The sequence below is a fragment of the Tympanuchus pallidicinctus genome, unplaced genomic scaffold (genome assembly GCF_026119805.1).
Source record: "Tympanuchus pallidicinctus isolate F22 unplaced genomic scaffold, pur_lepc_1.0 scaffold5, whole genome shotgun sequence".
Classification (NCBI taxonomy): domain Eukaryota; kingdom Metazoa; phylum Chordata; class Aves; order Galliformes; family Phasianidae; genus Tympanuchus; species Tympanuchus pallidicinctus.
Genome location: NW_026294769.1, coordinates 30,670,672 through 30,697,221, shown reverse-complemented (window position 1 = coordinate 30,697,221; position 26,550 = coordinate 30,670,672). Strand labels below are relative to the sequence as shown.

General features: G+C 43.0%; 1 protein-coding gene across 1 annotated transcript in view; it reads right to left on the bottom strand.

Moving 5' to 3' along the window:
* GATA6 (GATA binding protein 6) overlaps positions 1-26,550 on the bottom strand; it is a 79,943-nt gene that overhangs the window by 35,047 nt on the left and 18,346 nt on the right. The gene's annotated exons all lie outside the window — the stretch shown is intronic.

Below are 26,550 nucleotides of genomic sequence, written 5' to 3'. Positions count from 1 at the left end.
ATCCCATGAATAATGGGTCCTGTTACACTAATGTGCTAGCAGATTTTGGCTAGCTTACATTAACCAGTTTCTGCAATATGAGCTCTGGAGCATCATTGTCTATTTTGTACTGCCTTTTGAGATAGAACTGTCCCTCCAACTAATGTGAATGAAGAAAATGACTGTGGTTCTTAAACATTTTGTAAATGCTAAGTATATTTTAATATTCTAGTTGGAGTCTCTGAGTTCTGAAGGCAAAAAGACAGGTTTCCCAAAGGAAGTAAATTCCACATTTTGTGATGATAATCACCACTACACTTAGGTGACAAAACAAAAACAAAACCTGATAATATTCAAAGCATCAATCAAATCTGAGAGAAAAAAACAAAAACAAAACTGTCATATAGCTGAGGAGAAAAAGAAGAATGTAGTTGTTTGGATCCAGTCCTCAATGGCAATAAATCATGAAGTGTCTTATTATACAGCTTACAGTATTGCATTTTAGCAAGGAAATTATACTGTAGCATTGGTGGTTGTATGACTGCTGCAGTGAAACTCCATATGTATTCAAAGACCCTGAATGTCACATGAAGTTGAAGTCGAATTAAGAGGAAAAAAAAATCATGGAAAAGGGAATCATTCTTCTGATACTGCAAATGTCCTTGTGTGCTTTCTTGGCTGGAGCCATCAGAGGGACAAAAAAGAAGGAGCCAATGAGTATGACAGTGCCTGAGCTGTCCCACCAGCTGTTCCCTGGCTATTCCAAGGGGCTGGAAGGCAGTGCATAAGAGCAGATCCTGCCTGAAAACAGCATCCCTTCCCAGTCCAACTTCTCAGCTTTCAGAAATTGGTTGGTGGATGCGTCTTTCCTCCTACAGTTTTTCTAACCCAGCTCCAGGCCTGTGTAGACTTCATTACTGGGCAGTAAGGCGCTGGCACAGCTGCCCACGTAAGCTGTGGTGGCCCATCCCTGCAGACGCTCAAGGCCAGGTTGGATGGGGCCCTGGGCAGCTGAGCTGCTGGGTGGCAGCCCTGCCCATGGCAGGGAGATTGGAGCACGATGATCTTTAAGGACCCTTCTAACCTAATCCATTCTGTGATACTATATCCCAGTTTTTCTGGTCACTTTATAACCCAGCTCTCAGGGCAACAGGGTGGAGAGCATCTTCACGAACCCCGGGTATCAGAAACCCCCTAAAGCCCCATGTCCCCCTAGTCTACCCATGGCTGTCTTTCAGGAGAGTTTTGCCAGCTTTTCTGAGCCAGGGCCTGTAGTTGGAAAGAGGAAACATTATTTGTCTCATAATACAGACATCAAATACAAACAAGGGAGCTGCAGTTCCTGGCACGAAAGCTTTTTTGTAGCAATTTACTATCCAACATCCTTATAATTAATGAGGGTTATAACCACTATTTTTAGTGCAGCTAGAACGAACTGTAAGTTATTGGAGAAAGACATGTTGTGTAATGAGTGACTAATGTATCATTTTACCAAGAATTTGTATTAGATTGCTGAAAATTGCAGGGAAATGATTTCCAGAGTATCCCGACTGCCCTGAGTGCTCTTTGATTTGTAGAACATAAAGCAAACTATTGCTTAGCGGGCTTGATGGGCTAATTATGGCAAATTATGTTGGAGCACTACATTGGTAATGTAAATCCAGTTTGTATACTGCAAGATGTGGCCAAATGCATTTCAGGTGAGATGAAATCAAAATTCGGTGGATGTGGCAAGGGAAGAAGACTGCCCGTGGCAGAACAGATGACGTGAAGCGTTTCCTTTAATGGGGAGATTAACGTAGCTGTTAGAGCACACCGGAGATCATTCCAAAAGCAGGAACCCGGCGGTGGGCACGCAGCCTCGGGCAGCTCCGGGCTGGGGGCTCCTCCTCCCCTTCTTCCTCTGCTCTCCGTGCTGGAAGCGGGTACGGGAGGCACCGGCAGGCGGAGCCCCGCGCTGCGCCCGGAGGAGCCGGCTGTCCCGGAGGTGCCGGCTGCCCCGGAGGCGCGCTGCTGCTGCTGCTGCTGCTGCTGAGCTCTGCCGGCCTGTCCAACGTTCTGCCTCACATGACGATGTTGTTTTCTTGCCTGGTGGTGCTGTGCACACCGTCACAGTTATTTGCCATGCAGTTCCATTCTTAATGCCAGCACACTGCTGAAGCGATTAGCCATATTTGCTTAAGAGACGCCCAGTGCTGAAATTGCTGGGAGAGCGTGTTACAGGTCAGTTGCAGTGTTGACCAGGATGTGGGGGAATCACGCTAGCTGGTCCTGTTTATAGCTCTGAATTAATCAGAAGACACCTACTCTTAAGAGACAGAGCTGGGAAGTAATTCTTTGTAAATCACATGCAATAAAATGCTGATGTGCACCAAGTCAAAGAAAGGAAGGCAGATCCGTGAGATGCAGGTAGCTTTATCTGCTTAGCAAAAGTGCTGGTGCTGATGATGACTGGAGCACAACGTGTCCCTACCCAGGCATCAACATGTTGAAGTGAGGAGCACTGGCTTGGTGCCTTGCAGCCTGCAAGACTTCCCTCTGTGCCCATGAATGTTGTCTGCATCTTCCTGGAACTTCCCAGCCAGGTGGGGGGATGCTTTGCACAGGTGCAAGAGGCCTAACCTGCTGAGGGAAGCTGGGAGTCCGTGTGACTTTTTGCCTTCACCTTCAAAGAGCAGATATCCATTATGGGGAAAAAAAGGCTGTGTGACAGCACAGCCCTCAGAACACAACCTGGACAATGGAGGCAGCAGTGGGATTTTTCAAAGCTTGAAAGTAACTTAGCAACACATATTTATTTCCTGTTTTAGAAAAAGGTGCTATGAAGGCATGGATTCCTAGAAGATGAATCACGTATGAAAGACACGCTTTGTTTTCCTTTGAAATTGCATGTAGAATAGCAGTGAGATAATTCAGGATATGCTTTCCTCCGTTCATAAAAACCCCGCATGTTGCTCACGTAGCATTCAAACATAGCATGAAGTTGGAAAGTCCTCATAAAACAGCATTTAATGTCCCTTCCCATTTCCATTAGGCACAGGAAGTAGCAGATGCAGATTCATCTTACAGAAAAGCAAATCGTGCCTGAGACATTGTGTTGGTACATGAGAAATCTGAAGTTAGAAATTTCCTTTGTGTTCACAGTTAAATGAATCATCAAATATTAACTTAAAGCCAGGAGTGAAAAATCTGAAGTAGACGACTGATAAAATATTATGCCTGTTTGGGAAAAGTGCAAAGCAAAATGATTCAGGAATCATGTTTGAGTGAAATCAAAAGAAAATTGCAGGTACTTTTTTTCTTACTTGAAAGCCTTTCCTCTTTCCTGGTGACCTTCAGCTCTCAAAAACAGCAGCGCTGTTTCTGAAGAAGTCAGGTCTGAGCAGGCAGTGTTTTAAAGGTTGCACTGATGACATTCGCAGTTCAGCTCTGAGCATGAGATCTTTAATGGTCTTGAGCAAGCTAAACTCTACAGCTCTGTCCATAACCTTACAAATATTGTTCCACCTGTGTTGAAAGATATTTATTGACACTTAGCAATTTATATGAGGTCATCGACCTTTCAAACAGGTCTCTTGCTTGAAAATTTTATTACTAGACTAAAAATAATTAACCTTCTACAACATTATTTAATGACACTGCTAAACTGCCAATAGTAAGATGAAACAGAAATGCGTGGCCTTGAGAAAACTCTATCTCCTGCTCGTTGAGCTTGTTTTAAAAGGAAAAGCAATTTATTTAAAAATCTATGATGGTGTAAAAACGTCCTCGTTCTGTTCCTGCTGGATTTATATAGCCAGTAACTGCGGTACCCATGTTGCTTCCTGGTCTTCTCACAACACCTTTGTGAGATGGCAAAAGACATTGGATAAAGAAGAATGGGTGTAGGATGGGCATATATGTAGCTGCTTACACCTGGGTGTGTCTACACACACCTTTAGCTCTCTCAGAGTTTGCTGCTCTGCAGCATCATGACAAGACCTCTCTGCCACAAGCACATGCTGGAGCACTGCTAGAAGACCCAAACACTGCAGCCTGATAGGTAAATGGTGAAGGAGGAAAGCACTGCCATAAGTATAACTACACTCCGGAATTTTAGCAACTAAAAAGGAATAAATACTACAGTTTGTAACAGTTGAGTAAGGATGTGGAAATTGCTCTTTCTTCAACATCTCCTGGATGATCAGCCTTGTTAGCTGGCTTTAAACCCATGAGAAATAGGATCTTTTCATTTTCTCTCATTCTTCATAGTTTACTTTGGTAAATCCACACTTAAAATATCAACTTTTTCTCATAATGACCTTTTCACACCTATGCCACCTCTTCACCTCCCTGGAGTGGTGAAGGAAGCTGCAGGAAAGGGCTCAGAACGAGTCCTAGGCATCTCTTTTGTTTCTCTCCTTGCTCCAAGGCCCATACCAGCCACATGTATCAGTGGCTCTGCACCCAGCAGGAGAGCCCCCCATCCACTCAGAAAAGCAACTCCCCATGTTTCTATCTGGTTTGACTCTCTGCAATTTAACATGTGCACTATTTCACAGCCAGTTCCAGTCCAAGCCACCAAAGATGGTAATGAATGTCTTCCAATTGTATTAAATTAGCTTGGTCAGATATCATTAGCTATTTCAAAGGAACAAGATGAACACGACAGATTAGATCTATGGAAATATGAGGCTGAATACTACTTTCCCTTGTAGCAGCCCTGCTTGAGCAGCATAAATGGTGCCTGTGTACTACTGATTTGCTTATATTTTTATGCACCAAATCAAATATTTCTGCACATATACAATAGATCTTGCTATTTTTAAAAGCAGAATTTGCCTTACTTTTGAGGGGGGCATGAATTCATCACTCTGTCCATAAGTGTCCCAGAGGCAGTCACTTTGTCCAGGGGTGCTCCTCACTTGGACCATGAAAAAAAGTGGGAGCTGCCTCCTTTGTCTGACCTCAAGAGGAAGGAAATCCAAACCCAGACCCCTCATGAGATGGACAACATTGCTGTGCCTGTAAAGCATGCTCTGAGTGATGAAGAAATCAGTTGTTAGGTATTCTGCAGACACCCAGTGCTTCCTTACCCTACTTGCCTATTCCAAGAGCGTCTTCCCAATGACTAGACTCCATCTACTGAAGAACTGCAGTATACCCAGATGATGTATGTCACACATGGAATTTGGCATTACTTTACCAGAAATGCAAAAAAAATGGAACAAATAAGTGTTAACTTCAGGTCTGAGGAGATTTTGATTGAAATTTGTGGAGACAGCAATCAGTGAAGTAAAGGCATGAAAAGTTTAGAATATGTTAATGGAAGTATTTCTTCACAGAAGCTAAAAGCAGATGATGGGATTGCATTTTGAAGAGGGTGGCTATTACGATGGCTTCAGATGAGGGCTGTGCAAATGGAAGTATGCACATACAAAAGCTGATCAACCTCAGGTGTCAAGAAAGCAAGATTGCATATGTCAGACACTGCCCTTTCTGCCCAGGTTGGAGCCTCTGCTGTCTATAAAAACACATAAAAGATGAAAATGCTCAAGCAAATGCTTGGTGTCACTGCTGCAGCATTCTGTGTGACAGCAAGCCAGAGCAATTGCTTTCAGGTGAACTGGCTATCTTATCTAAACGTAGAAAAAAACATAATCATCAAGCTTCTTTAATGTTCAAGACTGAATTGTTTTAAAGTGCCAGAAAAGAAAGTGAGGTTCCTGCAGCGGCATCTGGCCTGCCAAACGCAGTGTAGCGTCCCATGCAGGAGGAGCATACAATCACTCGTGTTTTCCTTCAAACATGGACACAGGCTGAGCCTCTACTGGAAACTTATCCCAAGGAGTCTGGCAGCACAGGAAAATTATACTCTGAATATCTGCTCAGCCGCCTGTAAGATTTTATTCATTGTAGTGTGAAAATGTATTGTACTTATAGGATGAAAACATATAAATACAGCTATAATTTTCTTATCGTTTTGTTTTCTACCTTGCTTCATTTTGACAACTGATTTGATGTGGTGTAAAAATAGATTTGTATTACTGAAGCCCAAGAGTACCTTGATTCATACGTGCCTGTGAGATGAAACCTGTGAAGTCCTATATTGAATCCAGGCTAGGTAAAATGTTAGCAGTGCAAGAAAAAAAAATGCCTCAAAGTAAAGCACTTAAAAGGCTGAACATTTTGTTCCTCTTCCTTCAGCACAAGCTGCTCTAGCCAAGAATATTAACACAAGTAACAAAAGGGATGGCTGAAGGGGAAGTGCAAGATGAGGCTTAACATCCTCCAGGTCTGAACCCAAAGTGCTTTCTGCAGCTGAAGCTGCTATTTTTGCTAAAAAGCATGTTGTCAGTTCAGGGACACCGGCAAGCCTCCCTATATTGTGTGAAATTTCTGGAGAGTAAATTGCTGGAGCAGTAATAAAGAGTGCCTTGCCTTGAGAAACTGCAGAAGATGGTTTCATATACGTCTTTAAGAAGGTCCCTGTTTTCCTAGATTTTAAGAATCTTTAACAGCAAATGCCCTTTGAAAGCCCTGAAAACATCCAAAATTTACTTAGTCGGGCTGTTAAACATCTGATCCTGAAGAAGCAAAGCCACTACCTTACTGGCTTGCAGTGGTTCAGACTGCTGCTAGGCCTCACAGGGCTCCAGAACAGAGGAAATGCCTCAGCCTATGACGCTTCCATCCTCACAGGACAGGAGTATCTTTATATTCCCCTTGGGTAAACTCAGAGATACTGACAGACCTCCTGAAATGAGAAGAGTCATGACTTATGCCAGTAACATCAGACGGTGTGGTGGCTACCATCCACCAGTAGGGTGGTAACATCATGTAGTGTGCTCTTCCCCCCCTTCCTCCATGCACCAAAGCAGTAAGTGACACCCGGCCCCATTCCTTGTGAAGACAGGGGAGGGAGGTGGGCTGCTGACTTCCTTCCTGCTAGGGCTGCGCCGTGGTGGGGGGTGATGGGGGAAGGAAGTGGATAGCAGGCTGCTGTTCTGCTGCATGGAGTGGGGGTGGAGGAAAAGGTAATGATTGTTAGCCAAGAATATCCAGGTTGGAGAATAATAGCCAGGTGATACTAATCTCCAGAAAGTGCTGAGCTCCCTGAGCATCATGGAGTCGGGTCGGTGGGGACTTTCTGCTCCTGATACTGCTGAACCATCAATGGTCTGAGCCATGGGAGTGGGAAAGTCATGTTGAGTAACCAGCCCAGGCTGGCAATGCCACACTGCCAGACCCCTTGAGCAGCAATGGTTGATTCATTGTGTAATGATGGGAAAGGACAGTAATCATTTCCACACTCAGTGCTGTTTTTCTCTTTATTCATGGTTAGGTATCTATAACCTACCTTGAAACCAATGACTGCTGCCATATCAACATACCATTTATTATTTTCCGTAGACAACCTTCTATGCGCTCCTTACTGTGAGATGAGCAAAAGTCACTTGTTCTGGTAGGAAGCATATAGATTCCTGATAACAATTGTCTTGATTTTATACAATATGGAGAACTCACAAAACACAATGTCCACAAAAACTTCAGTGAGAACTGCAAACTAAGTATAATTCCAGTATTCAATTATACTAGAGTCAGAAGGAAAAGAGATAACATCTGGGTCAGGTGAATCCATCAACAAGAGTCTCATTCACTCTCATGACAGGTCTTTCCTGTTAAGTAAAACATCTTCAGAACAAGGACAAGGAAGGAAAGAAAGTGGGTAAATGTGGCAGCAAATGAGAAGAAAGAGAGAAAGAGAGAGAGAGAGAAAGGAAGAAAGGAAGGAGGAAAAAAGGAAAGAAGGAAAGAAGGAAAGGAAGAAAGGAAGAAAGGGAGAAAGGGAAAGAAAGAGAGAAAGAAAGAGAGAAAGAGAGAAAGAGAGAGAAAGAAAGAGAGAAAGAGAGAGAAGAAAGAGAGAAAGAAAGAGAGAAAGAAAGAGAGAAAGAAAGAGAGAAAGAAAGAGAGAAAGAAAGAAAGAAAGAAAGAAAGAAAGAAAGAAAGAAAGAAAGAAAGAAAGAAAGAAAGAAAGAAAGAAAGAAAGAAAGAAAGAAAGAAAGAAAGAAAGAAAGAAAGAAAGAAAGAAAGAAAGAAAGAAAGAAAGAAAGAAAGAAAGAAAGAAAGAAAGAAAGAAAGAAAGAAAGAAAGAAAGGAAGGAAGGAAGGAAGGAAGGAAGGAAGAAAGGGAGAGAGAAAGGGAGAGAGAGAAAGAAAGATAGGAAGGAAGGAAGGAAGAAATGAAGAAAGGAAAGATGGTGAGGTCTTGTGCTTAAACAGAGCCTGCCGAAGCTTGATGTGAGAGAAAATGAGAAGACTTTTTCATTTTTCACGTGACTCTTGGTTCAAAGATGAAACACTGGAAACATCTGTGCTCTGTTCTGCCTTATTTAAATCATTTCAGGACAAATCCAGCCCTGTTAGGTGGGTGTAACCTTGTTCAAGCCCGTGGAGTTGCACCTGCTTACTCTAAGGCAAAATTTGGCTCGGTTTGAATCTAGATTAACTCAACATTTGGAAATAAAAATGAGAAGCTTGGCATATTCCAGTATTTCATCTGGAGTCTTATGGCACTTGAGATTAGTTTATCTAGTAGATTTACTGCTTGAAAAATATTTGATATCGGTATCAACACAGTTCAATATCTCCTTCTCACTACCCCCTTATCCTTCCGCCCTCCTCTCCACAAGCAAAAGGAGACCTGCCTTGGTCTTTCTTGGCCTACTGCAGCTGACGGGGAGCTGAGCTGACAACAGCACATCCCTTTTGATCTCCACAGTGCTCTGCAGGAGACAAAGAGGTTGTTCTGTTGGTACAGCAGGCCAGGCTGTGTCCATCTGCCAGTTTGTCCTCAGCCTGTAAGGATGTGAATGCCTGGGGATGAGGGACACTTCCTGCACCAGCATTGCCAAGGACCAAGCCAGCAATGTCTGGCATCACTGGGAAGAAGGAAGTCTGGTTTCCTCCCTTAATTACTAAAGAACTGGTACAGAGGCTGTGGAGGAAGAGAATAACTTCTCCACATTTTGTTTTGTTTTGTTTTATTTTACTTTTTGCAGCATTGTACATCTACCATACTTCTTTAGGAGACATAAGGGACAAGAAAAGCCTGAAAATCAGTTAGGATATGAATGAGTATCTTCCAAAGAAAGGAAAGCAAAAGGAAATTTCAAAGATCCTCCCCACTAAACCCACCCATCCAGAAAAGGCCTGAATAAATAGATAGCCTGTGCAACATGTTGGGAAAGTCAACAAACAGGGGCTCCCTCACGCAAAGAGGGAAGTGAATTCCTGAATCAAGAACTGTGTCCTGTGTAGTCCCTGCCCACAGCCCTAGGAAGAGTAGGGTTTCTGTCTCCTAATGTTATTTCTTATTCAGTTCTCAAAAAAAGAGTAGTCTTAGAAAATACCCTGTAATCAAATTGAATCTAGCTCAACAGAAAAGTGTAATTTGGATTACACTTGGAAACGAGCTGCAAGACAGATCAGTCTTTGCATTACACATTTTTTAATGTTTCAACATTGTTCTATGTGTGTAGATATGTGCGCGATACCCCGACAGTAGACTTCCAGGAAGAACCAAGTGAGTACATTGTCACCATCCAGGAAAAAAATAACAAGAAGCTCATGCTAAGTTGGTAGAGAGTAGGTACTTCTTAGAGGACATAAAAAGCTCACATGGCTCAGCTGGGAAGGCAGCAGTTTCTTGGATTAAATTATCATGAAGCATAGAGTGGTTGAGGTTGGAAGAAACCTCTGGGTCCGTCTGACTCAACCTCTGTTCTGGCAGGGACACCCAGAGCAGAGTTCCCAGGCCCATATCTGGGAGGCTTCTGAACATCTCCAAGGATTCTCCAACCTCTCTGGGCACCTGTGCCAGTTCTCAGCCAATACTGCCCCGGTGGAACCTCACAGCCCAGCATCTCTCCACCTTTCAGCCATGGGACTGTCATTTCAGCCTTGTACCATCTAGGCAAGAGTGACTGAGCAGCTGCCTTGCTTGCATGGGATATCAGACGTGTTACTTGAAGGGTCAGCAGGGTGCTTCTGCCACCACAGGGCACGTTGTCCCATTATTTCCATTTATAGCTTAATATCCACATGAGTATACTAAATAATCCAGGTTCTGGCCAAATGGAAAGACAGAAGCCACAGAAGTGGAGCTTTGTCTGGCTTTCATTAATAGACATGTGCCCATCAGCTCGGGCTTTGGAGCAAGACATTCCCACCACTTAGTTATCTTCTACTGGAAGGAAAACAAGTGCATGCTAAAGCAATGCTCCTCATTCTCAGTCTCCAGCCAAATACAAGCTGGTCAAATTATTTACCTCATCTTAGCTTATGTGCTGATTTTATACTAGATGTTTTTACAAAGGCTGTTTTATTAAGCCTTTTTTATTGACCTGAAGACAGAAGCTTATTGATATCATAGCCTGTGTCAGGATAAGATTGAATCTATTATTTGTGAATGCTAAGGCTTGGCTTTTCTGAAGGATACCGTCAACAGCTGCCATGGAAACAGTTTGAATGAAATAGTTACTTTCCTACAACTGTTTCATCAGCAGCAAGGAACTTAATTCCAAACTGCAAATAACAAGCAGCTCTCCATCCAGTTACTTTATCAGTTCTCCTGTTTAAAACACACAGGTCTATTTTCTAGGAGCATGAAAATAACAGATCTTGAATCACCAAAGAGTTGCAGAGGAGAAGAAGGAAATGGTGGGTTACATCACCAAGATGAGAGCAGCAGCAACTAAGAAACTTTTATGAAAGCAGATATAATTTCCTCTTTTGTTGAAAATGCAGGAGTATTTTGCCATTCACTTCAAACTGCTATCTGATCCATGAGAATTTGAATCAGAAAAAAAAAAAAAAAAAAAAAAAAAAAAAAAAAAAAAAAAAAAAATTTGTCATTTTGGACACATAGGAGAGAAAGATAAATTAGTGAGCAGAAATGAGATATTGCATGTTTTTTGGCTCTCCTTGGAATCTTTTGGAAGTGAGAATTTTTATAAGCATCTCTTCCTCTTTTTTTGTGCAGGAGACAAGCTTGTTTTTCATTTCTCCTTCAAATGCTTAAAAGTGAGCTTTACCTTCAGGATGTATGCATTGAGATGAGAAGTTGAGTCTGTCACAGTGAGCCTTTCATGGAAGATGAGCAAGGATCAGTGAAAAAAAATTAAAGAACATAATCAGATTGTTAATTCCATGATAATTCGAACCAGGAAGATAACTCCTGATATCAGGAAATTAAGAAGTACCTTTTTTTACCATTTATGCTATCTTTGATTTTAGTTCCCATCACATGAACTGCTGGCAAAATCTAACCAGCGTAACTCATAACTGCGAAGATTTACATCACTCTTCTTTCCAAATATTTAAAATCTAGAGAAGAATTTGCTCATCTTGACTTCTGTTGACACTTGTGTAAATCTTGTTATCTACTTCAAGATACTTAATTTTTCCAAGATGTGAACAAGAGCTACCAGGTTTATCTGGTTGTTGGAGTCCAGGCACCATTGAAATCACAGAGACATTTTTGGTGTACAGTTTGAAATCTACCCAGAAAGCAGCAGTGGTTTTGACTTTCCCTCAGACTTCAGTGTGACAAACCTGCCCACCTGTACTTGTGATTCCATGCACTCACAGCTGCCTGTGTCAGTACTGCCTTTGTTTTGACTTTCTATGTCACTTATTTTGTCTCCCATTCAAAGAAAAATAAAATTGCTGATAGATAATACTTCCGTGTGATATAAAGTATTCACAACAGCGAATGAAAGAAGCTAGCAGGGAGGGGGAAATAACAGAGGGCAACTTTATCAGATATTTTTGACCTGAAGCAATTACAAATGTAAAGTTTGCATGAGCATGCATGATGTTTTTATATGCATATCATATTTTAGATTGGTTTGAGAGAGAAACAGATAAAATCAATCAACTGGTGATGTGGCAGTAATTATGCAAATGGAGCAACCTGACCATAAAACACTTTGAATGGGATAAGGTAGCTCAACAACAACTGAGCATTAAAAATATGGTTATTGCATCTGTCCTAATAATCCGACATCTCTCCTGCCAAAGTGTGGAAGGAATGGATGTTGTGTAACAAAATTTAAACCATATAAAGAATCGGATAAAGATCATAAATAACTTGTCCTTATAAAAATCATGTCTTTAGTTCCCTTCTGTGTGTTTCTTACAGTTTTGTTCAATCTTGGGCAAAGTTCACTTTTATGAGACCAACCTTATGCAGCAAACACACCTTTGCTCTGCTGCTTTACTGCAGTGTTAATGGTTCGTTTGCCTTTGGGGGTAGGGAAATGTAAGTGCTGCTGTTCCAGCTTTTTCCTTTGAGTGCTGCTCAAATGAGCGCTGTGGGGTTAGATTAGTTCATCACATAACACCATGAATTATTCTCAATTGCAAAATCAGCTGTGATAGCAAGCAACAGAAGTATATCCCACTTTACAGGCAAAGTATTTTGCAGCTGCCTGGAACACAGGTGATGCAGACTGGTGGATACTTGAGAAAGAGGAAATGAAAAAAATGATGCACATTTTCATCTTGATCCCAAAGGAAGTTTGAACAAAAGTACTGTCTGTTCACTTCTTTCTTCTTGCCACTTGTTTTCCTGTGTCCAAGTTGTTTTGACTCTACCCCACGCCATATGTGCTTCCATATGTTATCACTACTCCAAACAAACTCAACCCCAGTTTGCAGTGCATGCACCAAATCCCCACAGCCCTTCCAGCCTTCCTCATTATCAGCCATGTACTAGTAGCATTCTCCTTGGTGAGGAAGGTCTGGGCAGCAGTCACTTCTTCAGCACGTCCCTGGCTGATCTATAGCAAGACCCGCAGTCAGATTGTTACTCCATTTCTATGGGCTGGCTTTATATACTTTCACCTCAGTCCTCCAGGTCAGGCAGCTGGTCAGAGCATGAGGAATCTGTCTCTACCCTTTAGCTGAGAACATGGACTGTCTTTGGAAATGAGGGAGCAGGCATGAAAGAGCACTAATCTGAGGCCAGATTAATCCTTACTATAGGTTTTGGATGTAGGTGAAGAATTCTCCCATACCTAGGAAATCTGAGATGTTAATCCACAAGCAGCCATAGTATTAATTTTAGCAAAACAGTACTGATTGCTGAGTGGTAATCCAGGAAGACCTGCAAGCATGGGACACAACAGAGAGAGAGGAGAGGACCTACACACACACACACACACATGAATACACACAGTCTTCCCCAAATAGAGCTTTGAAAATTTCCTGGAGAGATCCTCCTGTTCCAGCTAGCATGTTGTCCAAGCAGTTTGAACTTTCTTCACCTCAGCTGTGGCATGCCTTTGGCTGAATGCTACCCTCGGCAGTGATGCCAGTGCCATCAGGCAAGCCCACATGTGGATGTGATCAGTGTCATTGTGTCTGACACTCCTGTGTGCTCCTGAGAAACTTATGCACAACCATGCCAGTGCTGCAGCATAGGTTTCCTTCTGGAGAAAACTGTTTCTCCCCATCATCTGCTGATTGATTCTCCAAGCTGAAGATGGCCTTTGCATGTACCCTCTGGAGGATGAAATAATTATGCATAAAAAGCAACTGTGCTTTTCTCAAATACCAATAAGCAGCTTTGCACTGCAATGAGTATCAGCACGGTGTGAACAGCATTCTGTTGGAGGACACAGGTTTAGAGACATTAGAGTCTGAGAGTCTTTGGTGAAGATAGGAGAGTAGTTTGTCAGAAGTGGCTTGGAGAGCACAGATAGGGATTGGCTCAGTATCTTCCAAAAGATGACCTAGGGACCATCAAACTAAACTATTAGGAACTGGGTTCACAGCTGGGCAAAGGAGACTCATAGAATCATTTGAGTTGGAGGGGACCCTTAAAGACCATCTAGTCCATCTCCCCTGCAATGAACTGGGACACCTCCAACTTCATCAGGTTGCTCAGACTCCCACCTGCCTGATCTTGAATGTCTCAAGGGATGGGGCTTCCACCTCTTGGCAAAGGAGGTGGCTCTTCTCGCAGCAGGTGCAACTCCTTTTGAAAGGTCAATGTGGATGCACACAATTTACAAGGGATCAGGGTGAGAATGGATGAGCCCTGGATGAGGAATCCATTGCGAGCTGCTACACATAAACAAACTGCAGAGGCTTAGGAAGGTCCAAACAGTTATGAGCTGAAAATGGTCAGAGAGTGGGAGGGACTTAAAGGAAAATGTTACACATACTTGCCCTGTTCTCACGCTCCCTGAAACATCTTTTTGTAGCCAGTTTTAAGACACCAAATATTGGACTAGAAGATCCTTGGTCTGAACCAGTACGTCCACACTGATGTTTCCCCTCCAGACAAGTAGACTGCTGAAACCTTTTCACCACGTAGATAGGACATAATAAAAATAAAAAATAGAAAATAGAAAAGGGATACTACTTATACATTTTACTCTCTCAGGCAGAACGTTCCTCCCACCCCCATTATTTCACAACAAGTAGTAACAGAGACTGAAACTAGCTGGAACTGAGACTGAAGAGGTGAAGGTGAGAAATCTCAGCTGCTCTCAGCAGCGTTATAAGGCAAGAAATGGTTATGCTCATATAGTCTGATAGTTATCATGAAATCAACAGGTGTTGATTTCTCCTATATGTAGGAACTGTGATTTTCACCCTGTATGACAAGATCAATAGGTTATCAAACAGCAAACACCCTGCCATGACATGTGAAGGTCTATCTGCTCTGGGAAACCAGGAGCTCCTGCCTTGAACGGCTTTCATTGTGACTCTGATCACACTCTTTCTTTTTTTTTTAAATCTGAGTGTTGTGCAAGGCTTCTGTCACAGCTGTGGACAGCCACAGTGGTACCAAGGTGCCAGTACAGACAGGAAAGTGATGCCCCTGAATAAGATGAGCAGGACTCGGTGAGGTTATGTTTTTTAACCTTAGTATTTTCACCCACATTTAGTTCAGTGTCCATTTGGACTAACACAGAATTACCAGAAGATGAGAAAGATTTATTTACACACTTATACCAGTAGTCTGCATATGCAAGACAGTCCTTCAACACACAACACATCAGACACCAAAGTAAAGGCAACATTTCAGCCCATGTTCTGCAGCTAGACCAAACAGAAACACAATTCCCACTGGGGTCATTTAGCACTTACAGGTAATAAGTAGGCAAGTGAGAAAAAAGTGTCTATTTCCGATTTAAAAGCAATGGCTGAACCTGGCACAGCAGAAACAATAGATTGGTTCCCAAGTAGACATCAGGTGTATTTATTTTACTGAAATATATGGGTTTGTGACAATCAAAAACAGATGTTCATTAACAGGCAGAGCTGTAGGTAGGTTTCCAAGGTATGAAGCATGAGGAGGCCAAAGAGGCAAAACATTCAGTCTCCTGCCTTGAACCTGAATTTGTTGAGTCTTTTACAACAGTTTTCAACAAAGTTTTTCAATTTCCATGTTTTTGAGTAGCATCTATGAAGATGCTACTAGCCTTTGGACATTGTTTCTGTTCTAGGATTTTTCCACTTTGTTTGCTTTTATTTGGGATCCAGAATGAGATTTGAAATTTGCTGTCTAAAGATATGCAGAGATAAAGATATGAGAGACATCTTTTACAAACCCACCGCAACCTTCAGTCTGGAACTGAGTTCCTTCAGAGCTTCTGCACTCAGATCCCGTGACAGGTGCAGATGGATCCTTCTGAATGTGTCACTCCTTATACAGATCTTTTGTGTTTCCTAACATTTGGAAATTCCCTTGCTGGAGGTGAGTGATGTTGCACCAAACCAGGGCAACCTTATTTCAAGCAGGAACTGTCAGCAAGATCAGTGCAAGGTCAGTTGCTCCGGTTGTTCATTTCAGCAAACTCCTCCTCCTACAGACAAGCTTATGCTAAACCAACTCCAGAGATACAAGGGCTGCAGCATTCTTCCATTTGCTGGCGCCATGAAAGCTGGCAAAAAATGCCATGGCAGCAGATGTTAGCAGCCTGCCAGACTAAATCAAGCCCCATTCTCCCCTGTACAAGGACAATTCCAAGATAACTTCGTAGTTGGCCGAGTTTCTCTTTCCAAACACTGCAGTGGAGTATCAGCACAAGAAAGCCTCAGGAGTGTTTCTGCCAAGGAAATTGAGTGATGGGACCTCTAACTGCATTCAACACATAGGCAAAAGAATTATTTTTATCAACTGACCTTGAACATGCTTATATGATTTTTTATTTTTTTTAAGTTTCATCTAGAAGTACATCTGAACCACAGTTCCAAAGCAAATTGAGGTCTACGTATTGCAGATCAGCCACCTGAATGTTTTAAAAAACAAAGTCAGGTAAAAGAAATAGGGTGGATTTTGAAATTCCATAGTACTCTGCCTCCATTTGCTTTTGTCAAAAACCTGAGACATCTCTGTCCACCTTTGTGTGTGGTTCATGCTCTCAGAACACAATTGGTACCAGACCAAGATGGTCTGTTGCCCACTAAGCTACATAGCCTACAAGATATTTCTGTTGGAAATGCTCATAAACTAGCCTTGCAAACAGCTCTACAGGGAATGGAGCCATACTTCTCAGCTGCTGCATTTTAGGGAGAGTGCTCACCAAGAATCACATAATTGTAGAGGTTGGAAGGGACCACTGGAGATCATTCAGTCCAACCCCTCGCTAAAGCAGGTTCCCTACAGCAGGTTGCACAGGAAAGCATCCAGGCAGGTCTTGAACATCTCCAGAGGTGACTCCACAGCCTCTCAAGGTAGCCTGTTCCAGCAATTTATTACCCTTGAAGTCAAAAAGTTCTTCCTCACGTTCATATGGAACTTCCTGTGTTGCAGTTTGTGTTCATTGCTACTTGTTCTGTGGCTGGGCACCACTGAAAGCCTGGCCCTAAAAAGGTGGAAAGCCAATCGCCTGTCTTCTACCCATTAGGTATTTACAAGCCTTGTTAAGATCCCACCTCAGTCTTCACTTCTCCAGGCTGAACACCCCAGCCTTTCCTCATAAGGGAGATGCTCCAGGCTTCTCAACATCTTTGTAGCCCTTTGTGGGACTGTCCAAAATTTCCCTGTCTTTCTTGAACTGAGGAGCCCAGAATTGGACACAGTACTCCAGGTGTGGCCTCAGTAGGGCAGAATGCTGCAAGAGTCTTCCAGCTATGAAATTATGTAACACGCATCTGACTTAAAATATTGTCTATTTGAAGCAGAAATGAAAAATCAGAAGTCAAAGGCTGAGTCCTACTTCTTCTCTTGCCTGTGATCAGGAGCCAGACGTCAGTGAGCACTCCTGAGTCCATCTGTCCCTGAGAAGAAGGTGACAGAAAGGTGCTCGAGGACACCCTAGAGAGGCTCAGGTAGAGCAACTCAGTGATTGTGTAAGCCCACAAAAGTATTTTGGAAATGTCAGGGGTCTGTGAGCGCATAGGTTGTGTGTTTGCACCTGACACAGATCTGAAATCCACACATGAGTGGTATATAGACCTATAGTCCACTTCTATAAGGGACACAGGAGCTGAAGCCTCTGCAGCCCAGCCCTGCTCTGTGTCCACTGGCTAGACCCTGCTGCAGATTGTGTGATATGAGGATAACAAAACTAGAACAGGTATTTGACACCACAAACCTTGTTTCACCATGTAATGAACGGTCACATAGGGCAGTCTTTATTCTCCGGGCTAAGCATTCAGAGCAAACAGGCTGCTGTAATCTTTAGCAAATACATTTTTGCTTGCACAATAAATCTGTTCAAAAAAATCACACAATTCCATTCAAACCAGTCACTAAAGAGTCACGTGTTGGGGCCTATCTCTGCTTTGTGCTGACATAGGCAGAGGATCACGTGCCTTCATAAAAAAAATATCCCCAGACTTAAGGCAGGTCTTGGCTCAGGGTCACAAAAGACTCATCCACATTTCATATTGTGTCTTATCTTCTTTCTTCACCAGCTAGTCTTGAAGTATGCCACTTCCATGCAAGCAAACAGGCACACATCTCAAATACACATCAAGTGGCTATATCTCTGCTGGGAAATAAAATGGATCAGGGAACAGTTGAAGGAGGAGTGCTCCAAGCCAGTCTCTCTTATCCTCAACGTAGAGGCAGCAATCCAATCTGGGCCCAGTCTCTGGCCCGTGCTGGTCCCCTGACTATAGGGGGCAGCTAGGTGGACCTGGCCAAAACCATGCCAAGAGTCACCAATATGAGCTGTCACACATCACTGCCAAGGCCCTTGCCCACCAGCTGGGACATCACCTGGGGCCAGGAAGGTAAAATAGCACCTGTGGATTTCTGACAAATTATTGAGTCCCATCTCTCGTGATCCATAAAATGGATAACAATCCCCACTGTGTTTCTCACTGGTAGTGGGAGGATGGAACATTTTCCTTCTTGGATATTAATGGGAAAGCCTGAGAGTACTCTAGCTGTACAGCTGGGTTTATACCATTGTGCCTGAGAGTCTCATTTCAGCAGAGGGCAAATACTGACTTAGTGTGTCTACTAACACAAATCGCAGAATCACAGAATGGCCAGGGTTGGAAGGGACCTCAAGGATCCCGAATCTCCAACCCCCCTGCCACATGCAGGGCCACCAACCTCCACATTTAATACCAGACCAGGCTGCCCAGGGCCCCATCCAATCTGGCCTTGAACACCTCCAAGAGCGGGGCATCCACAACCTCTCCGGGCAGCCTGTTCCAGTACCTCACCACTCTCTCTGTAAAGAATTTCCCCCTGACGTCCAACCTAAATCTCCCCTCCCTCAACTTGAAACCTCACCCTGCAGTTATCAACCCTTGTAAAGAGTTGATTCCCTCCCCCCCTGTAGACTCCCTTTAGGTACTGAAAGGCTGCAATGAGGTCACCCCACAGCCTTCTTTTCCCCGGGCTGAACAAGCCCAGCTCCCTCAGCCTGTCTTCACAGGGGAGGTGCTCCAGCCCCCTGATCATCTTAGTAAAAGTAACAAATAACATGAATAAGATCCATGATCAAAATTGAATTGAAAAAATTGAATTTTGACCTCTGCTTTAAATGAGGACAGTTGTCTACGTTGAAAACAGGCATATCTGAGATAAATAGGACCATATACCATTAAAATATACAGTAAAACATATGTTTAACATATTCTGAAATCAAGTGTTTCGCATTATTGATCTTTTTATTTCTTTCATTTGTGTGAGTGAAGGATGGTTGTTCATTCCATTTTTTATGACCTATTTATTATTGTTACCTGGAATTATACCACTACCTGAAATACAGTAAGGAAAGGCTACCACTTGTTTATGTTGTGTAACACAGTAAATGAAAAAAAAAATAAAAATCAGGAAACATTTTGTTCAGTGCAGTGAGATTAAAGAAGACAAACCTATAGCTCAGAAGAAAAAGAAATCCACTAGACAAAACAGAGAAGGGGAAAGAGGAAAAAGGTAGAGGAAGGGGAAAGAGGCAATAAAGCAAACAAGAAGATGGAAAAGCCTGTGCTAATGTTCCCCTGTTCACTCATACACCCTTGTGCCAGTATGGCATTTACAAGCCTGATGGATGGAAAGCACCCCCAGTTTTCAAAGTTCATCACAGAAGAGAAAGCTTTAAATGCATAGCTTAGGTACAATTCTTCCAACCTACCTGGCCTTTCCCTTACAGATAGAGTAGAATCCAATTAAAAACCTGTAAAGGTGTACACACACCATCTGTGTTGTCCAGCCAGGGGCTAAGTTTCTGCCTTAAGGGAAGGTATAAGTCAAGAGAAGGGTGATGGGAAACAGTTGTTTTCTGAAGTGCTCACCTTGCCACCAGGACTACCAGAGCTTCACTGCTGGGTTGGGTAGGTTACACAGGCGAAGGCTCTCTGAAATTCCTGTGTAAGAACTTTCTTAGAAAAAGTTTCTGTGACGCTGCCATGCTTTTTGCAAAGGCTGGAAGAATTTCAAATTCATCTACTTCACGACCATGGGAAGCCATAAATGCAAGCCTACATCCTCCACTGCCCTGGGTTCCCAAAAGTGCTGTGACACTACGAGATGGAGAATGCTCAACACCAGGTGAGGGTCAGATGCAAAATATCTATTTTTCCACATGGAAGAGTTAACTGGAAAGACGGTTAAAGAACAATATTCCATGACGTCAGTGGCATTTATGACATGCCCTTTAATTACCCTTACCAGTAAATCAGTGTGTGCACTTTAGTACAGCAGAGTAAGGCATACTTCAAAGGAAATAGTAGTACTGTTGATTAGCTAATGAATATGCTATCAGAGAACTCAAGGAGATTTTTCACTGTATTACTTACTTTAAAGGATAATGCTAATTAAAGACTTGCTACATGCCTCAGGTCCACTGCTGATTTTCTGAAACAATGAAACTCTCGCATTAATTTTTTAATTATCTGCTCTGTACTTATTAACAGAAGGATGCCGTCTTGTCCTCTGGCTTACACAATGAATTCTCATGAGCCCAGTCATACACACAGAACATAGAAATTAATCTAACCATATCTGTGGTTGGTAAATGATCCCTGTTCTTCAGATGACCAAGGAAGCCTCATTCTCTCTCTCTCCTCTCTGCCCATGCCTTCTGCTTGAAGCAGCAGAAAGGCATAGAGGTGTTTGTCAAGCCCCACTTGTTCCCCAGCTGCAGCTGGAAACTTGGACTATGTGCCTCAGGCCAATACCTGAAATTGGCTTGCAAGTAGAATAATTTATTTAGTGTAAATCAGGATTATCTCCACAGTGGCCATTGTTATTCTAACCCTATCTCTGGTGCAAAGGGCAAAATCGGGACCTGTATTTTCTGCGGCTATAAAAAATATCTGCCTGGGAGTAATGACCTATTCCCACTGCCTTCTGTTGCAATGCATTTATTAGTAAAGCTCCATCCAACCATGACTATTTTGCCTCCTTCCCACCTATGCTATGTAGGTAGAACATGCTCATGTTTAGTGTACTGGTTCTCCTCTAAACAGTCAAGTTCTGGCCAGGACAGGTAGGTATGGCTCTCCCACACCACAGTCAAATTGGAGGAGATGGGTGCACTACTCAGTGCCTTAGCAGTGGAGGGTCACTGTGCCCCTCAGGTATGGTTGATAGCTGGGGCTTCTGGTGGCCAAGACCTCCTGGCAGCTGGTGAGTCCCTGAAACATGGACTATCCCATTCAAACCACTTGGAGAAGTTAGATGAGGCCTAGCCTGAATTGCTCTGTGTTTTACAAGGCTCCTCCCAGAAGCCGAGGTTTGATGTAGGTGGCTGCCATAAGTAGTCTCAATGATTACGAGGGTGTCAAGCACGTACTCCTCAACTTTGTAGCTAACATTGAAGCTGACAGCTTGCTGCTTCCTATATGCTTGCCTGCTTTAGCCTACTGTAATTGAGGCTCTTATCTTTTAAAGGTCCTTATAAACTAGAGTTAACCTCTGCCACGGATCCACAGGGGCCTGTGCACCCGACTGCAGGGGAAAGAATATGCCTGGGCTGGGGGTGTCACGAGGAGCCTGTAGACCAAGAAACAAGGCCAAAACTTCACAAGAACTGAAACCTCAGAGTTAACATTTCACTCACATAGGTTTCCTCATAGGCTGAAGTACATTAAATCATGAGTGAAGCATGCTGACCACCTTTTAGGTTGACTGCGGCAGGAAAGCAGAGCGTACATAAACATCATACACACCTTGGTACATAACAGGTGTGAAATACGAGCTCCTCCCAGCTTCACCCTGATTTTTATTTTTTTTCAGTGTGCTCATTTCAGAAGTACTAATCCTTTGCTTTAGATAAGAAATGGTTTTGCAGTGTGATAGATTTGACCATATCACACAGTCCTGAGGCGAGCACCCATCTACTTGCACGAGGCAAACTGGTCATGACTAAACGGCAGAGGGAGTGGGACTAATTCGTGCTGCAGAACGGATACAGCACACAGCTGTTGGTGCCTGTCCACTTCCTCCTGATGAACTCAGCCACAGAGAACTGTTAAGATCAGTGCCCTGCATACAGAGCCTGAGTCTGCTGGGATCCGTATGCGAAGTTTCTTGTTGAAAACTGATCGTGGGGACTTAGAAAGACAAGCTGTTTTTCCTGAAATTCCTGCTTATACAAAGCTTCTTAGTCTCAGGAATTTTATCACTACTCTGAGCAAAGCCTGGGACCTGACAATAAAGTGGGAGCTCTACTGGCCTCCTTCTATCTAGTGCACAGATAATCCTAACAATACTCTGGGAGAAACTCATTTTTTAATCTTCTGAGAGCTGCTAAATTGCACAGACAGCGTAATTTCTCCACACCTACGCTCAGTGCAGCCAGTATGCAATATAAAAGTTTGAAGGAATCCCTTGGTGGTTGCAATGAAGAATAAATGTTTTGTCAGTCCATCTTGTAAGCAATTTTTGTTGTTGTTTTCCATTAGATGAAATAGAAATATTAATTTCCAGGCTCAGGGTTCTAACCATTAATTGATACAAGACAAGTGAAATTTTCTGGAAACTACAGGACATCACTGTGTTATAAGGAAGGATAGAACAAGGGGAAATAGTTTCTAACTAAAAGAGGAGATACTTAGACTAGATATAAGGAAAAATTTTTTTACAGTGAGAGTGCTGAGGCACTGGAATATGTTGCCCAGAGAGGTGGTGGGTGCCCCATCCCTGGAGGCACTCAAGATCAGGCTGGGCTGGGCCCTGAGCAGTCTTACTGAGCTGTAAGTGTCCCTGTTCATTGCAGTGGGGTTGGACCAGATGACCTTTACGGGCCCCTTCCAACTCAAATGATTCCATGATTCCATGACTATTGCTGTCTTCAGAAGACTGTTCCAGGGTTGGTGAAAAGTCCCTTATGGTTTAAAATAAAATAAAATTAACCTTGTGACACAACTTATTCTGTGAAGAACAGAGTATCGAAACCATGCAAACCTGAGGCAGACCCTGCCCTGGTGCAGGCAGTGCTGGAAGATGTGCCTGTCCAGACCTCACTGGCACATCTCTATGCCACTGCTCTGGAAATGTGGCTCTTCCTGTGTGTTAGGCCATAAAGTATTTTCAGATCCTATTTGCAATAATTTAAAACACAGCCTTTTCATCTGTGAAACTCAGGATGTATTTAATAGGAAACAATAAAGATGCAGGGCAGTTCTAGAGAGGAAAGAGGATGTTTTAGGTAGGCAAAAAGTAATGACTTATGCTGAAAGTGGGTCAAGACACCACAGTGTTTACCACGACTCACAGGAAAAGTGCCATGGGGTTTTTCATAATGACAAAAATTCAAACTCTCAGCATTGGGTCTCATCCCAAAACATAATACAGCTTCAGGCCAAATGGGAACTAATCTGGCCTATAAATCACAAAGCAGCAAATGTAACCTACTTAGTCCTGAGCTCAGTCACTTCTCACTTTTGTTCAGCTGAATTCAGCCTTTTAGACAATTTTGTTGCAAAGACGTCAGGAGATTGAGCACTCGTTTTCTTCTCTTGCCATCATGTCATCACTAATAACATTAATTTTTTCAGTTGAGGCTAATTCCTCACCTGAGCTTATCTGGCTTCACCTTCTGAACACTAGAGGAAGACCACTGTTTTCCTCTGCAAGATCAAAGCCCTTTCAGTACTAAGATTTTTCTTCCCATGAAGAGACTCACTAAACCAGTCACCTTTCAGTCTTTTGGATACTTTCAACAGACTGTGGTCATGAAATTTGTCAAGGCCAGACAATTTCTCCAGTCCTTAAATCATTTCATGTGGCTCTTTTCCCCTACACTCTCCAAATTTCAACATCCTTTTCAAATATGGAAGCCAGCTCCAAATGCAGCATCGCAAATTACCTCTTTACCTCTACTCAGTATTTCCCAGTTTATTTCAGGGAATGTATTAGCACTTTTGCATAGTACATTGTTCTAACAGCTCCTGTTTGGCTGCCCACCCACTGGGGCACTCTCCTATCACTTACAGCAAATTTCATTGCATATCTTTAAGGAAAGAAGGTAAGAAATGATTTAAAAACAAGTTACATACATGTAACGAAGACCTCAAAGCCTTTTGCAACATGTGGAGCAGAGCCTTCTTGGAATTGCCCCTCAAGCCCTCAGTTTCTTCCTCCCGTGGCCCACTGCAACAAACCTTGCCCTATATTTTAATATTGATTTCAGTAGGTTTGACGCAACCCTGGAATCTCCAATGTATACAAATTTAGGAAGTGAAGGATCTGTGAGGAATGAAGTTCAGGGCAGCTGGATAAGGAAGATCTGGAGCCCCAAGCACTCAGGAGGAGCTGGAGTCCGTTTTGTGTTTCTACATCCTGTGTTCAGCTAAGGCTCTTGGTAACAGGGACAGAGTGTAACTCATAAAATTCGTGTTCTCTTGGAAAGAATGAGAATTGGTATCATTTTTATGCAGAACAGTGAATTACCCAAGTTCTATATAGCAAATATTGCGGGACTGACACATGGCTCTATCTAGTTTTGCAGCAAGAAAACCAAATCAAATTAGCTGCTTTGGCTCCTCGCTTCACACCAGGTGAAGGTCCTTGTCCTCTGATTCCTCATAAGTAACAAAAAACCTCCAAGTTGCCACAAGGCCTGTTTGTCTGTGCTTCATCCAGTTCACCAAACCAAGTCCAGCAGTTGTTGCACACTCATATACCTCCACAGCACACATCTCACCCTGGCATATGCTGTCAATGCCTCAGTGTTATTTGGCATGCGAGCCTGAAGAAGATGCCTGAAGTCATTAGCCATTTAATATTGGTTGTTTCTAGAGAAAAGATGCTATGATAACATATAACTGTATGCTTTTTTTAATTTTGTTTTGTTCTGAATGTCAACTCTGAAGCTTCATCCTGGCACCAGAGAGCTGCTCTGTGGTCAGTTTGGCTTGTTCAGCCTCACTAGTAATTGAGACTTGCAGCCGAACTCTCTTTGTTCTTTCCCAGCCCATCCCAGGGGCTGTCACTGAAGAAAAACAGGGATACGTAAGGAAAGCATCTGGCCAGGCCGTCTATCAGTATCAGTGTTATTGATGATGTATGAGCCAGAGCAAAATCCAGCTCACAAACCCAGAACTGGGCCAGCTTGTCAGGACTGAAAAGCAAAATAAATAAACAAATGTATATATATAATTTTTTAAAAAGACAAACCTTTATTTTGTCAAGCAGCTTCAGCAGTAAGTACATTTGGAGATTGGCTTTGGTGAGTAGAAAGGTACTCTTGTAGAGCTCTGATAGAATTCTTAGATTTTTGCTATGTAAAATCATAACAGAACTTGGTTTTGAGCTCCTCAGCATCTATAGAATAAGGCAACATGGTACTGCATCCCTCCTATCTATCGCAGAGGGACAAAAACCTGCCTCTTGTCCAAGGAGGCAGAGTATTTAATTCTTGATGCTCTTGCTAATAAAAACAGGAAACACCTTCCTGTATGGGAACTGCAGAGTCACGGCCTGAACCTCTGATTGATCACCTGAGGTGAGCCATGAGCCAGCCAGAGGAGCACAGGTGAAGGCAATTCACCTGTACTGCCGGAAGGGGTGGAGCCTGGCTGCACCCCTCCTAGACCTATTTAAGAGCTGGCTACTAGTGGGGAAGGATCTCTTCTGGAGATTGTCTCTATTGGTGTTTGTGGTGAGCCCAGACTAAGGGTAAGCCTTCCATTTTATTCTCTTTTGTTATCGTTGTCCACTTCGCCTAACTCTCTTGATTGTATTGTGATTGTAACATCTTGATATCCATTGATTACACACCTTCCCTAGGAAAGGTTGTTTTGGTTGTTTTGCTTCTGTTTTTCCCTTTCTTCTCCCCCACACCTTATATCACCTAAAAGAATATTTTCAGACTCAGATCCGAGAGAACGCTTCACATTTTTTTGTGCCCTCCAAGACTTACTATCTGTGAGAACCATCCTAGGTCACACTTCAGGTAAAGGTGGTACTGAGAAGGCAGAAGAGCTTCCTGGGAGCCCTCTTAAATGGTGCCACGGGGTTTCAAAGCAACGAGACATCCACAGGCTGATGGCAAGAGTGTCAGCAGCCAGCTAAGTTTACTGCTGGGTCAGCAGCTCCAAATTAGGATGTGCTGGTCTGAGCTCCCTGTTTTAGAATAACCCGAAGGAACATAGCTTTGACCTACATGGCCCTCTCCTCCTGCTCAGCAGTGAGGTTTATATTACACTATTCAGAAGTAGCACACCAAACTTCATTCCTGTTTTTAAAAAAAAAAAAAAAAAAAAAAAAGAGAATGCAAGACTCCAGCTAAGTCTGAAGGCTGCTCAACACCCATTAGTGACAGCTTTTCATCCATTTAAGTGTCAGCACAGAAAAGGGTATTTCAGCCAACAAATGCTTCAAAAGGAAAGAGATTCATCCTCTTTTGCACACCTTCTGCTTTTTAAACCCAGTGTTCCCTTGCATGGCCCACTTTCCAGTTGGATGGAGCTAAACAGCTATTAAATTAGGAGATCCCAGCCCATGTGGCCCTAGGTCAGCAGGGCTGGACTGCACCACCACATTAACACACAGGGTGCAATGAACTGAAGTGGTCCAGCACCATGACAGTCTCCTTGGGTCTGCTAAGCAGGTCTGATACAGACCAAACCCCAGGAGAGGCTGTTTGCTACGAGCTGCTCT